Source organism: Diorhabda carinulata, chromosome 3 (assembly GCF_026250575.1).
Source record: "Diorhabda carinulata isolate Delta chromosome 3, icDioCari1.1, whole genome shotgun sequence".
Taxonomy (NCBI): domain Eukaryota; kingdom Metazoa; phylum Arthropoda; class Insecta; order Coleoptera; family Chrysomelidae; genus Diorhabda; species Diorhabda carinulata.
In genome coordinates, this window is record NC_079462.1 from 35845829 (window position 1) to 35860135 (window position 14307).

Consider the following 14307-nt stretch of genomic DNA (forward strand, 5'->3'; position numbering starts at 1 on the left):
TAAACGGAATGGGCAGGATATTCGAAGAATAAATGCTTTGCGGTTTCCATGGCTTGCTCGCAGAATCTGAAACATCGTCTTAAGGTAGTATTTGACAGAACATTGACCTGTCAGAAAACCGACTACCAGTTTCATGTCGTTTTTGGTCATCACGAGAAGTTTTTCAGATTTCTTAGCTGATATGGTTATGGATATTTTGGATTGTCGTTGGCCTGGAGTATTCCTCCAGTAAGACTCCATTTGATTTATTAGCCATTCGTTCCATAGATATGGAATCGTCTTTTGGTATTTTTTGGTATACCCTGGTGAACTGGAAGCCTCATTAGGATTACTTTGTTTTTGTTTGCTGGTGCTTTTAGAATTACAATTTTTATTTTACTCTAAATATCACTCGGAGTAATCTATGTTCGCAATTTTATATTAATAACCGTAATTTTATTATTGTAACTATGAAATTTCGATGAAGTTGTAGCTTTTAATTTGAGAATCACTTTGTTCAATCAATAAACAAACTCTTTTCGCGACAGATGGCTCCGACTTGATATATTTCGATCATTGGTGAACCAAAAATGATTTTCCATTATCATTTTTCGGCTTTGAGGTTTAACGATTCCTATACTAGAGGTACTAACAAGCAAGAAGATCCAACAGCTGCAATTTCATTAATTTTTAATAAATTTATGGATAGTTGTCAAAATGTATATGGAATGGGACAGACTAAACTCAAATTAAAATTGTTTTGACGAGAAGATGTGTACTATTCAAGCTTAATGGATAAACAAGGTAATGCAACAAACGAAGGCGTACTTTGATCCCTTCCTTTCTTCGCGGTGTTATGATCGGATAGGCAGATAAAGGCAGATGATTTTTGTTCTAATCCTAACTTTAATACATCTAGTTTGAAAACTGACCTTCCACATCTCGGAGGGGATCGGAGTGTTTTTGTAATTATAGCTGTTCTCAATGCTTATTTAATATTCGTAACTTAGAACGTTGTAAAGCGCTCTAATTTTTTTGTTACCCATGTTGTCTGGTGATCATCGTAGATAGAGGAGAGAAAAGATTTATACCCATTTAAAGTAGTGTATAATTTGGTCACACATCCATTGTCTGAAAATGGGCCCAAATTATCGATTCTTTTCCGCTCTGGCCTAACTGAGCCACCTTTCCGATGATGTACTAAAAGTCCCATCTTCCCTGTTAAGGGTTATTCTACTTTCACAAATTTTAATTTCTTTAGCATGAAATTCAGTAACCATTTTTATTAAAATCCAATTTTGATTATGAATTTTTTTTTTCGAAGTGAATATTTTTAGAGAAAGAGTTTTGATAAGCAGTTTATTCTCTATATATCTTACTGTACTTATTCAACTTGGCAAAATTGTACAAAAATATTATATAAGAATCTTATTCTTTATGATTAGATACAACATCCAATTATCTATACACACTTTCTCAACTTTCATTTGTTTCAGGTACAGTGGGTTCTATTATCTTGAATATAAATCTCAAAAGTAAAAGAACGCGAAAGTAAGTGCATACTGATTATTATATCAATCGTTGTCATATCTTTCTAGTAATAAAAATAACTGAAAGGCAAAACTCTCAAAACAATTATACTTCTATTCTCTTATCTCTTCCTCAAATATTCAATGACAAAGTGATATAATAAAGTGCTATACAAAAATCTCCTTCCTTCTTTCGTCTTTAAAATTTCAAATTAATTAAATTTTTAAATTGAATATTGAACAGAAACAAATTTTATAGATGACCCAAGGTTAGGTTAGGTTGACACAAAACTGAATAATTTAATGTTGATATACATTGTACAAATTCTCTTGATGATTCATTGAGTTTTGTGTGACTTTGATTATGCAGGGTCCTAGGGGGATGTAGGCATTTAGTGTTTTCAACCATACATGTCTTAGTGCAATTTTTGTTGGATTTTGAGATATGTGCAATTTTGTGTTTTTTATTTTATGAGAGTTTTACTGCCGTTTGTATGAAATAAAACTAAAACAACAAATTTTAAGGAGTTTATCGCCCATTAATACGCATAAGGAGTCTCTAGTCAATCAAATAAAAGCTACAATACTAATTATCATGTAATATCCTCAAAAATATCAGAAAGTTATTTTTTTCGAAAACAAATTAGTTTTCGTAGCTTTAAAACCAGAAAAAAACCAATGCTATTTTTATCCAAAATACTTTCAAAACATCTTTGTTCTTTTATCTTTACAAAAAGACAAAAATCATTGGCCGAAGTTAGCACGAACATAAAAATCACACGTTGCAATCAAACCTCACGCGATGGCAGAGAGATCGTTTTTATCGCTCAACATCCACAGAATTAAAACATAACTTTTGAAATTAATATCTTTGGTGCTCAAAATGACCTTCCTTGATTACGAATACATGCTCGAGCTTTGGGCATTGAGTAATCTCCTTCGAGGATAGCGCTCTCAACGTGTAAATTTTATGTTTGTACTAACTTCGGTCAATTTTAAAGTATTTTGTATAAAAATGGCATTGGTATTTTTCGTGTTTTAAAGCTACGAAAACTAACTTGTTTTCGAAAAAAATAACTGATATTTTTGAGGTTATACCATGATAATCAGTATGTTTTTTAACGTATTGTAGCTTTTATTTGATTGGCTAGAGACTCCTTATGCGCATTAATGGGCAATAAACTACTTAAAACTTGTTGTTTTAGTTTTATTTCATACAAACGGCAGTAAAACTCTCATAAAAGAATAAAACACAAAATTAACCGTATCTCAAAATCCAACAAACATTGCACTAAGACATGTATGCCTACATCGTTCCCCATAAGACCCTGTATATAAATAAATGTTGTGTATAACATTGAGAATCTATTAATGTTCCCAAATCCTCATATGGAAGAGTGAGAAAAAACTGCTTTTACAGAAACTTTATAGAAAATAAGTTTAATGGAAACAAAAAGTATGACGCTGGATATTTAACTCCTGTGAAACAACACGAAAAGGAAATAACACAAAGCAAACATAGTAGTATTCTAATGGTACGGAGAAACTCGCAAGAAAAAAATTGGACTGCATTATAAGTATCCTAATGTGGATGTACGCTGCCAATGTAAGACCTATTGACATAACTATTTATCGGATAACGGATAACGAAATATGTATCTTAACACTATTACTAGACGGGAAAAAATATCATTAAATGGTATACAAACAGACTAAAAAAGAAACTGACAGATGTGTATAGACTTGGAACGAAATATGTAAGTATTCTGAAAGCTTGAGAAAAACTCCAACCATCCAACCATAATCAAGCAAAAATTCACGCAATTAAGTGATGAGCTCAATTCAATATCAATAAGAAAAATAGAAGTCAGAGAATAATTATTATGTGGGATAGACATGCAGTTAATAAAACACCAAAATTTTCTGTAATTGGTTCTAAAATAGTTTGAAAATACTCAACGAAGTAGTCAGGAGTCAGGAAGAACTTTGTTGCCGTGTTAGTGGGTAGGGCACACTGGAGTAAAAGGATAAAATAACGAAAAAAGAGGTCAAAGCAATCTACTTTGGACCAGATCCTTTTTGAGGAATCAGCATTGGTACATATTGGAAGAAATTTGCATCTTGACTCTGTAATTTTTAATTAAAAGTACTTAAAACCAACAACAAATTCATTTATTGAGAAAATGTTCAAAGATTTTCACGTGCTAAAAGAAAAAAGACTGTATTATAATTCTCGATCGAAGAAACCTTACAAAAGTATTCACGAGTTTTATCTGAGACTGTACATTATTGCTCTTCAGAGGGGCCTAATATTTTCTTGAGAAATCCCTCAATGCGATTAATTTGTAATAACGAAGTAAGAGGATGAAAAGATAAAAGAGCAATGATTATTATTTCTGAGTGGAATTGAAAAAACTAAGTATGGCATAGGATAAAAGAAAATCAAGTTGTTTTCTCTGCGATTTTCTGAAAATTACATTTTCAAGCCGACTAACTTTTAGTACAATAACTATAATTGAGTTAATTAAATTTATGAAAATTGTTCCTCGTTATCAGTTAAGTACTTGTTAGTTAGAAGAATTGGGAAAATTTTCTAAAAGGAGGGAAATTTAATTTGACAACAGTTATTTCCCATTCAACGACCGCAGAAAATGTTGTTTCAAGCTACAAAGAGTATATCTTTATTTTAATTGATTGACAAAATTTAATCAATTTTCCACCTCCGAGCATTTCCTCGCAGTTTTCTTGATATTCTTCCATCTTCACCAATCGTTTCGTATAGTATGTGGCTACTTATTGATTGAGTGGATGTGGATGCTATTGTGGAAAAAGTTTCCCCTTTTTGCACTAATCGCTAACTTAAGGTTCAAAGGAAAAAAAAATAAGAGTCCATTCAGGCAAGAAGAAAAGAAGCAAACGCTGGAAATAACTCCACAACCAACTACAGGAAAAATTGCCACCAGCCATGAACGCGGAGGAAAGTTGGAACATAATCAAAACCGAAATACAGCAATCAACTGAGAAAGTTAGGGTTCTCGAAAACGGAAGTTAAAAAGCCATGGATGACAGAAGAAATACTCACCTGAATGGAAGATCGAAGAAATATAAATAATAAAGGAGGCAAAAAAACAAGTAGATAGCTGACAAGTGTGAGAAAGTGGAAGAACTACATAGGAAACATGATTATGTCAATTTTCATAGTAAACTAACTAACAGACCATCGACTTGATTAGTGTTAATAACAGAAGTATAACTGAGCCATAGAAACTGTTGTGGATGGATGAATGTCTGGAAGGAATACATTCAGAATCTATTTTACTATAATAGAAGGATAGATGTAAATAGTTACGAGACTCCAACGGTCCCAAGAATAACAGAAGCTGAAGTGGAATTCGCTATTAAAAATCTAAAGAAAGGCAAAGCTCCTGGATATGATAACGTCTACTCGGAAACACTAAAATTAATAGATACTAAACTCTTTAACATAATATATGATATATTCCCCTAAAATCCATTTTTGTGACTATCCCGAAGAAACCCAGTGTCAAAACTTATGAAGACTACAGACTGATAAGCTTGATAAGCCACGCACTTGAGGCTTTTTTGAAGATTATACATAAACGAATATTTAAAAAGTGCGAAGAGGTTAGTGGTAAAACGGAATTTGGGTTAGGTACCAGGGAAGCACTATTCTGTGTGCTGTTACTAATTCAAAAATGCAGGACATTATAAATTTTAGAATTTTCCAACTGTACAAAGTGGATTAGGTACTAAATTCCAGGTAAAATTTGTAAGTTCTGTGTTCGGCTTTGATTCTTGCGTAGTTAGACGCTAAAGTTTTGAATCGAATTCAAACGTGAAGATATCCAGATCTAGTCTACGAAATGATCATAACGAAAATCTCCCTCGACCTATTTACGTTTTCATATATTATTCTGAGAACTGGAAACAGATCCTAATCGGTATCTTATGTACTTCCGACAAAGTCAAAGTGTCTTAACACGTATCGTCCCTCGTGGGATTGCATGGAGTGGCGTGGAGTGGTGTGTGATGGGCTGAGGATGTACACAAACAATTGAATTGACGTGGCGTAGCGCTAATGTGTTCCGGCCTTAAATTGTACAGAACAATAGAAAAAGGCTTAGACCCGTAAAATTACGAAGCTTCATCATTTTATTTCTCTTTATAAAAATAGATTATAGAAGAATGTTTTTGATTAAAATTATGAAATCGAAATTGTCTAGTAATATTTTAGATCAATTAAAAATTTAAAAACAAATATTTGTATTTTCAACAAATTGATTTAAAACATCATATCATAGTCGGTATTTTAATATATATGTAACGCCTCGATATATTTATAAATCGACTAAATCGCCCATCAAACTTATTATCAAATCGAGTTACCTTGCTAACGGTAGATTAAATTAAGATTTATCATTATATCCTCATATATTTTAACACTCTATGAAACACCTCATATTTCAAGAAGTGCTCGTTCTCTACGCCGGGCACTTTAGACCCATTTCACCAATAATATACCATCGACAGGACCCCAGGTAATAAGAAAAAGAAATATGAAAAAAAAAAGTACATATATCATCCCATTCAAATTGTCCATCTATATGAGAGAAGACTTGGAAGTAAAAGGTTCCATGACCTCTGTTCATACGATGATACCAACATTATAATACTTCACCTTGAGAGTGTTATATCTGCAACCAAACAACAATGAAAAAAGGAATGAACCATAGACGGCGACAAAAAAATTTCAATTTTTACCAGGAATATATTCGTAAATGTGTATGATATTTTCAAAACAAAAGTGAAATTGGGCGTTGATAGTGAGATAAAAAAAGTAATTGTGAATGTGTGAATGAACCGCAGATGCGCATAACTCCTGCAATTGTTATAATGTTTTACAGTGCTTATATTAGGTCAATTATTTTAACAAACTTCATTTCTTTCACGACGTTAATTATTGTCTTAGAAATATGAATAACTTATCTATTTTTTCACCCTACCATTTTGCGTATATTCAAAATATTAATTCAATAACAAATACAGAACGGAGAGAATATAACAATGAATAGCGAGCTTTACGAAGTCTACCATGTTTTAATTCTAATTATTCGGAATCTAGCTGCATTAACACAATCCTATTGGAATCAATACTAGCCGAATTTGCTGACAAGACGTATAATATATATTAACGGATCTCAGACGGAGGATGGAGTTGGATGTGCACTAACCAAATATTACGAATCAGATTTCCACATATATTGTATGAAATCAAAATGAAATAAATTCGTCATTGCGGTTACTGTACATTTTTACGAAAAAATTCGAAACACATTAAGTTGAAGTATAAGTGGACATTCTTCTAGGGGAGAATACGATCTCTTCCTCCAATCCCTTTCGACAGATATAATCCCTTATTTATTTAATGTTTAAGCTTCTGATACATCGTTTATAATATATTTTCATTCTCTATTCAAAAATGTTGTAGATTTTATTACATATTATTACAAAACATCTTTTAACTCATTACATTCAGAAGAATCCGTTTTTTACACATATCCTCATACAAATAAATCAAATAATGTAAAATCAGGTGACGGTACTGGCTATCCTGTCGTTTCTTGCCTCACTATCTACCCATTGAGAGATATTGGATTGAAGTAATAGCCACAGATCACCTTTATTTAGATGGTTTACAATGTTATTTGTCTGATGTCCTTCAGATCACTGACTAAGGGTGTTAACGAGATGCAAGATAAAACCTTTACGCATATTTTTCCGACGCTTTTTTCATGTCCCACACGTAATTTTGGAACTGAATTGTCATAACAAGCATTTCCTTTTACAGGAAATCTACCAAAATTACACCTTTAGAAACATAAAATGCTGAAAGTTTCCACTAAAATTCCTACAACAGTTTCATCATAAGCGATTTTATCTTTCTTCTTATAATGAATGCTTTCTCTTGTAAGAAATTTATAATTTTTTCGTATTAACCACCTAAAACGAATTTTTTTGTAGAGAAACACAGGTTATTTAAAAATATTCAAATATTTGATTTTCTCCAATTTCTCCAAAGAGATGTCAGAGATTAGTCTTTAACTAAGCAGGTTGAAAATGAAAATTTCAATGGAGAATTTTTAATTTTTTACAAAAATTGTTTGACCTACCCGGGGACTTATGGAAATATTATTTTGAGAAAACTTTTCAAAAATACATGCATAAAAATACATGATAAAGAAACGACATAAAATTATCGATAGCGATAAAATTATTCTTTGGAAATGTTTTTCGAACGTTTTATAAAAATTCTTTCTTCTGACGGCAGCGTAATCCATCTCTGAATTCTTTAGTTAGCAACGTCCATCGCTGTCGTTTTATTTCCACCTGAATTTCTTTTTCATCTGTGACTGGTTGTCAGGGACACGTGATAATGATACTGTGAATGGGAGTTTTTTTAATGCACATTTGAGTTTCTCTCGCTTTCTAGATCATTTATCAACGATCTTGACCGTACAATAAGACATCTAAAAGCATCATAATTTTTATGAGAAGGTCAAATGGGTAAATTAAAAAAAAATTGCAAAAATAATTCTTTGAACTTCTTTGAACATATTTCTTTTCATTCAGTGTTTGAAGTGCTCGACGATTACTGATTTTGCTTACCGATAGCTTACTTTTTGTTAAATATTTATAATTTTTTTGCAAATAAAAAAGATACAAGTGAGTCTGAAGGATCATTAATGTCACTGGTAAAATTGCGATAAGCCATCATAAAAACGGGACAGAGCAGAAATGAAAAAGCAAATCAAAATTTTTTATTCGTATTCCAATATTAGAACGAGATACGAAGAAAGTCACTGTATAGATCTGTGCCAAATGTTGGATGTGTTTCTTTTAATTTCTTTCTTGATTAGTTTCACCGTTCTATTTAACAACTCCCCTACATTTCAATAAACACCGTGGATCAAAGATACCTCTACTTTTGAACATGGAGATGTAACAACGTAGACGTAGTAATTGTTGTAAATCAAGTAGAGGGATCAACTTCACGTTTGATACGATCCTAGAGAAAATTTCTAGATGGATGGACTCAGTTGGCCTTAAACTAGCCCAGCACAAAACAGGGCTGTACAGATTTCAAGTAGGATCCAATTAAATGTAAGTTGAGGAGCAGTTGATCGCATCCCAGCAAGCATAGCTCGTCAGTGTAGAGGGGTCTATGGAGTAAGGAAAATTTTGTGGTGAGGGTGAGTGGTGAGGACATCCGAAATTACATACGACGCGAAACAGAGGCGGGAATTAGGAGGGTCGCATCAATCCATCTGTTGACTGTCCTGAGAGTTAACAGCGCGTACTGCACAGTGTTCGAGGAGTATATGTAATGAGGAAATCGGTGACACTGGTCTAATTAGAATTAAGGTGATATTAGCCAAGCATGGCATAGGTCATTCATCAATAGGATGCCTCAACTAAGAGAAGATATACCCACTGACTTATTCCACTGGTGGAAACCTGAATTAGCAGATCTCCAAGTAGAGGTAATTACACGTATAATAACATCACAGGTTCAAAAATAAAAATTAACAAAACTTATCAAAAATCTCACACATACTTGCCAAACTGTAATTTGTCTACCAACTCTGCTTTCAAATTTGTTTCGTAGTATCAAGTAATGTCTTCCCTTATTCGCTCAGTATCGAAAATTCTATACGTTCATTAACATGAATACATCAAAAAGTTTAATCTTCTTTACTAGGATGTAATTCGTATCTAAATTATCCATTATTTGTTCACATAACTGCAGTTTCCTTTGTGGATCATCTTCTAGTAGTTTTTTGAGGGCCGTAATTTTGTAAGGATGCAATTTATGTCTTACTGACTTTTAACATTATCAGGTATTTGCCTAATATACATAATAGGATTTCTTATAATGGAAAGTAGTCTTATTTCTATAAGATATATCGATCGATGAAGGACGTATGATTATGTTAAGAACATAATCGAAAATGACGTGGAATCAAACGAACATTGTAATTGAGATGAAAAATATACGAAGCCAACTGGTCAAATATAAGCATGAAATTATAAGCGAATTCTAGATTCAAATGCGTTATCTATAATCTAGAAATAGAAATAGGCGCCATCTACCGGATATCTGTGCAACTTAACTCTAGAACCGCCATCTATTGGGATTTTATAGAACTAACCGATAAATACACACACTAGAGTCGTATAATAATTTGCATTGCTTATAAAATTTGATGAAAATTGTTTCAGTAGTTTCGGAGTTTATTGCGAACAAACATCGTGACAGGAAATTTTTTTTTATATATATATATATATATATATATATATATAAAGATATATAGGCTTTTCCTGAAATTTCTTTCTATTCTATTGTTGCGATATAGGTGGCGATTTTTCTTTGAATAGATGCGTAACGACCGTTTGTATTCTTACATCATCATCAAATTAAATCATTCATAAAATCCCATTTTTGTATATTTCAGTTGAATAAACCATATTGATCGATTCCGTAGAAAAAACTGTCTGTTAATAATCGATATTTTCAAACCTCAAAACATTTGTTAACGTAAAAACCACAACAATACCAAAGCGACCAATCGAATATTTGAATCAATTATTGTGCGGTTATTAAAAACATTCAGCATTTTATTCCTTCATAAACTTTTCCGAGAAACGTATCAATTTGATATTCTGCCTAGACATTTTCATTAACTCACACATTTTATATCAATAAATATCACTATTTTATAAACGTTCTGATGTGGCAGTTCTTTTTGTCATATTTGTGACTTTTTATTCTATTTTCCAGGTATTGGCTTCTTTTGCCAATATATGTGGCTTCGCGCTTATTACAAGGAATTTCATAAACAATATTGCTCTTTTTTTATTTTGGATTTATTGATTTTATTATAGAAAAGTGTTTTAACATTAGGTTATTAGGTTTAGTGCAAATTTTCTTGAATAAATGTTGGAAATGTTGTGACAGACCATTTATAAAATGAAGATATATAAATTATTGATTATTATTATTATTTTGTAGGCCTTAAATTTTTTTTACCTTGTATTGTATAACTAGTTTTATGGGGTAATTATCTCATTGTAATGCATTTTTGCATTGGCGATGCTAGTTTTTCGGTATCCAGTATCCAGTATCTGAAAGTTTAATAGCACGATCTGCAAGGCCTATTATAACTGATTTGTTTTTTGAAAAAGGATGGTTTGAGTTGAAATTTATGTTTCTAGATGACCAGGTTACCTTGGTGTTATCATTCTGATTTTATATTGTTATTTTTGTGATGTAAAGTAGTATCTAAAAAGTTAATTTTATTATTTTCTTCAACTTCCATTGTATAATGTAATTTTTTTCCAACGTTGCTATAACAATGGTTATGGTTATATAAATAAAAAACGAGATGCAATAATAAGATCACGTTTAATGTTCTTGACATACGCGAAAATTAATAAGAATACATTTTTGCTGATGCCTTTCAGAATTCGTGTTATGAAATATATTCACTTTATGTTGGGTGTAAGATGATGTGTTAGGACGTGATAAAATTATGCACAGTATGCATAAACTGTACAATGACCTTATTTAACTATTAAAAAAGCAGTAATGTTAGGATTATTTTTCAATAATTCTTTATTTTTTTTATTCCAGGTATAGGATCAATTCATAATTGATTTTCCAAGTTATTTCATATTTATTGATGAAGTTTTACAGGTAAGACGAATTTATTCCGCATATTTAGTAAACACAAACTGAAACTTTATTATTCAACGACTTTGATCTAGCCATTACTTGCGAGTAGAACACTATATTTTTTTTCGAAAAATGACAAAAAAAAATATATTAATAATTTTTGTCAATATGATAATGACACTAGTTTACAATACCGTTTAAGAAATTTTAGTTGTTGCTGACTATGTATGATGTGCTATTTCAAAAAATATTATTAGATTAGAAGATTTTCATCAGCTCTAGTTCCTGAGCAATAGATTCTTCTGAAATACAGAAATACCTATATAACACATACTATTTATTTGTTTGATAATTTAAATGGTCAAAAACAATCCGTTATATTGTGAATACGTGAACGTTTACATTTAAATAAGTTTGTTTGTTGTCCGTTACATATTCTCAAACATTGAGAGGTTTCTTTTGACTTTGAATTGATGTTTAGAAATAACTCTGTGATTTTCTGGTATTTTTAACGGCTTTGGGCTTCATTATCATTTCTAACTATATTTTAAAGTCCATTAAATAATCAAATATAATCGATAAAATGCCGAAGATACGTATTTTATCATCACGAACTTCAAAGTAATGGTTTCGTAAAATTCGCTTACGTTCACTGTTACTTAGTGATCGGATTACTAATCGAATTATTTTCGTCTTGCTGTACCTAGTTGAATTACGAACTAGTAGTATGGTCATCGGACATACATTTTTATATGAAGTTATTGGCAATTCAATTACGCTACATTTCGAACAAATCAATATGCAATTTCGCAAAGTAAATGGACACATACCTAAGGTACCACAGAAACGTTAAGAATGCTTAAAAATATACCGCCAATAAATTATCATCATAAGTATCATATGCAAAAGTGAATTAATTACAATCTTGTTCTGTATTATTGTATAGTACAGTGGACCGTTATAATTTAATTTCATCAATATAATTTACTAACCTAATAAGCGCGTTACAAATTATCAATCTAGTTATTGAGTGTTATTATTAGGATTAGGATTAGGTTAGGTTAGGTTAAGTTAGGTTAGGTGAAGTTAGGTTAGGTAATCAAAACAAGTAAAATGATCTAGTTTAGATTGCCAAATGTGATAATAGATAAGATTTGATAAATACGATATAAACAAGTGTATACTGAGTGACAGAATTTATCCTCTGCACCTCCCTTTTCTAAAAAAAGAAGACCCCTTCACTATGGCGAGTTGTAAAGGGTTATCTATACTATTAATCAACAAAAATAAACCAAATAGAGAAAGAAATAAAATATAATATAATTACCAAAAAACATTTTCTATATTAATGAGACATGATATATTTATTAAAACTATAATACATATAAAAATTAATCCTTTAAAAGTTGGTATTTACTTAAATATATTAGGTCGACAGGCCTGTCTGAAAAGTTTATTTACATTGTATACAATTCTACTCTCAGTTTTTGTGTACTGTCGTTTCTCTGCCTCGATCATTTTTTATCGTGCAATTTGGATCATCTACAGAGATGACTAAATACGGACCATCGAACACGACTCAATTGTTCGGCGACTTTCATGAGTTAGAATTTCCGGTAACTTTGCCTTTTTACCAAATACTAGTTCCAACGATCTATAATTGTGATAAGTACTGGAGGTTGTGTTGTAACAAATAGCAAAATGTTGTATCAATACGCCCCAATCGGTATGTGTGTTGTGCACGATTGTTAAGTAATTAGACAAGGATTTGAATCAGTCCATTCTTGTATTCGGTACCTATATTTGTCCTGATTTCTTCCATTCAACAAAATCTTCAGCAACTGTAACCGCTTCCTTATTTCGAATTGGTTTGATGACGACGTGTTTTGTTAACACAGATTCGTGACAACATAAACGTGTTCGCACGTGTCCGAACAAATATATCAATGTACCACCGATACATATAAAAATCAAAAGCTTTATGCGGCGAAAGTGTAATTACCAGGGCTCCAAATTTCTAGATGTTGCTTTATCAACTTGACATTTATAACATCTTTTACAAAAGTTAGCAACTTCAGCCAAATGGCCGACAACAGGGAATAATGCATTCGCAGCTTTACACGTCCACCCAACTACCCTACTTACTGCTTACTTGAATTAACAAAAGAAAATACTATACACAATTAAAGAAAAATCAAACAGAAAAATAGAAAATAACAAAAAAAAAAACAAACAAAAATATCTGCGAGGAACCGTTGCCTTTTGAATCGGGCGTCAACTACATTCCAAAAGCCAGAGGAGTAATTCTTGTATCAGATCCAAACATAATAAATCCTTTCTTTTACAAAACCCTACGAACCTACCGCACTACCTCCCACCTCTCTCCCTCAATCTGAAATACTGAAATGGTCATAGCTTGGTACTCGGATGGACCTTTTTCATAAGAACTCTACTATCAAGCATTGTTTATTTACGACTCTCTTGAATTATTCCGTGCTAATTATTATTAAGTATTAAGTATTTATTTGTAATATTTTTTTATAAAATCAATATATTTACATTATTCTCAAATGGAATTTCTAAACTTCTCGCTTTCTCCCACCGCTGGTCGGTCGTCAGAGCTTTGATATAACACAGTAAGATACGGCTAGACTTGTTGTCTCACTCTAACTGCCATGTATCTCTCTGTATTTTATAAAGCAGAGCATTTTATAAATTTCGCCCCCGCCGCCGGACGAACTACGACTGTCGATTGCCGTCCCCAACCCTCTACCACCGTCCACATTTCCTCCGCCGCTTCCCATCTAGAGACTAAATATTTTCTAATAAGTCCTAAGTGTCATTCGCTTTAGCGGTAAATTCTATTTGATATTTCATTGATGGGTGTACTCGTAGTTTACCACAAAAGAAAAAGAGTACAGTTGCGACCTTTATGATAAAAAGAAAAGATCGTATTCATTTTAGATAACGAAACATTTTACGAATATTGATTATTAAGTGAGCCACTGTAAAATGTTTTCTCAATTATCAAATCATATAACAACA

General features: G+C 31.9%; 1 protein-coding gene across 5 annotated transcripts in view; it reads left to right on the top strand.

Moving 5' to 3' along the window:
- LOC130891767 (ephrin-A4) overlaps nucleotides 1–14307 on the top strand; it is a 408512-nt gene that overhangs the window by 163379 nt on the left and 230826 nt on the right. For 2 of the 5 annotated variants that reach the window (XM_057796725.1, XM_057796728.1), the window contains 2 exons: nucleotides 1476–1530; nucleotides 11221–11283. The exons of 1 other annotated variant lie outside the window; for it this stretch is intronic. The gene's annotated coding sequence lies outside the window, so the exon portion shown is untranslated. The remainder of the gene's footprint in view (nucleotides 1–1475; nucleotides 1531–11220; nucleotides 11284–14307) is intronic. 2 more of the 5 variants (XM_057796721.1, XM_057796722.1) reach the window with 1 other exon arrangement.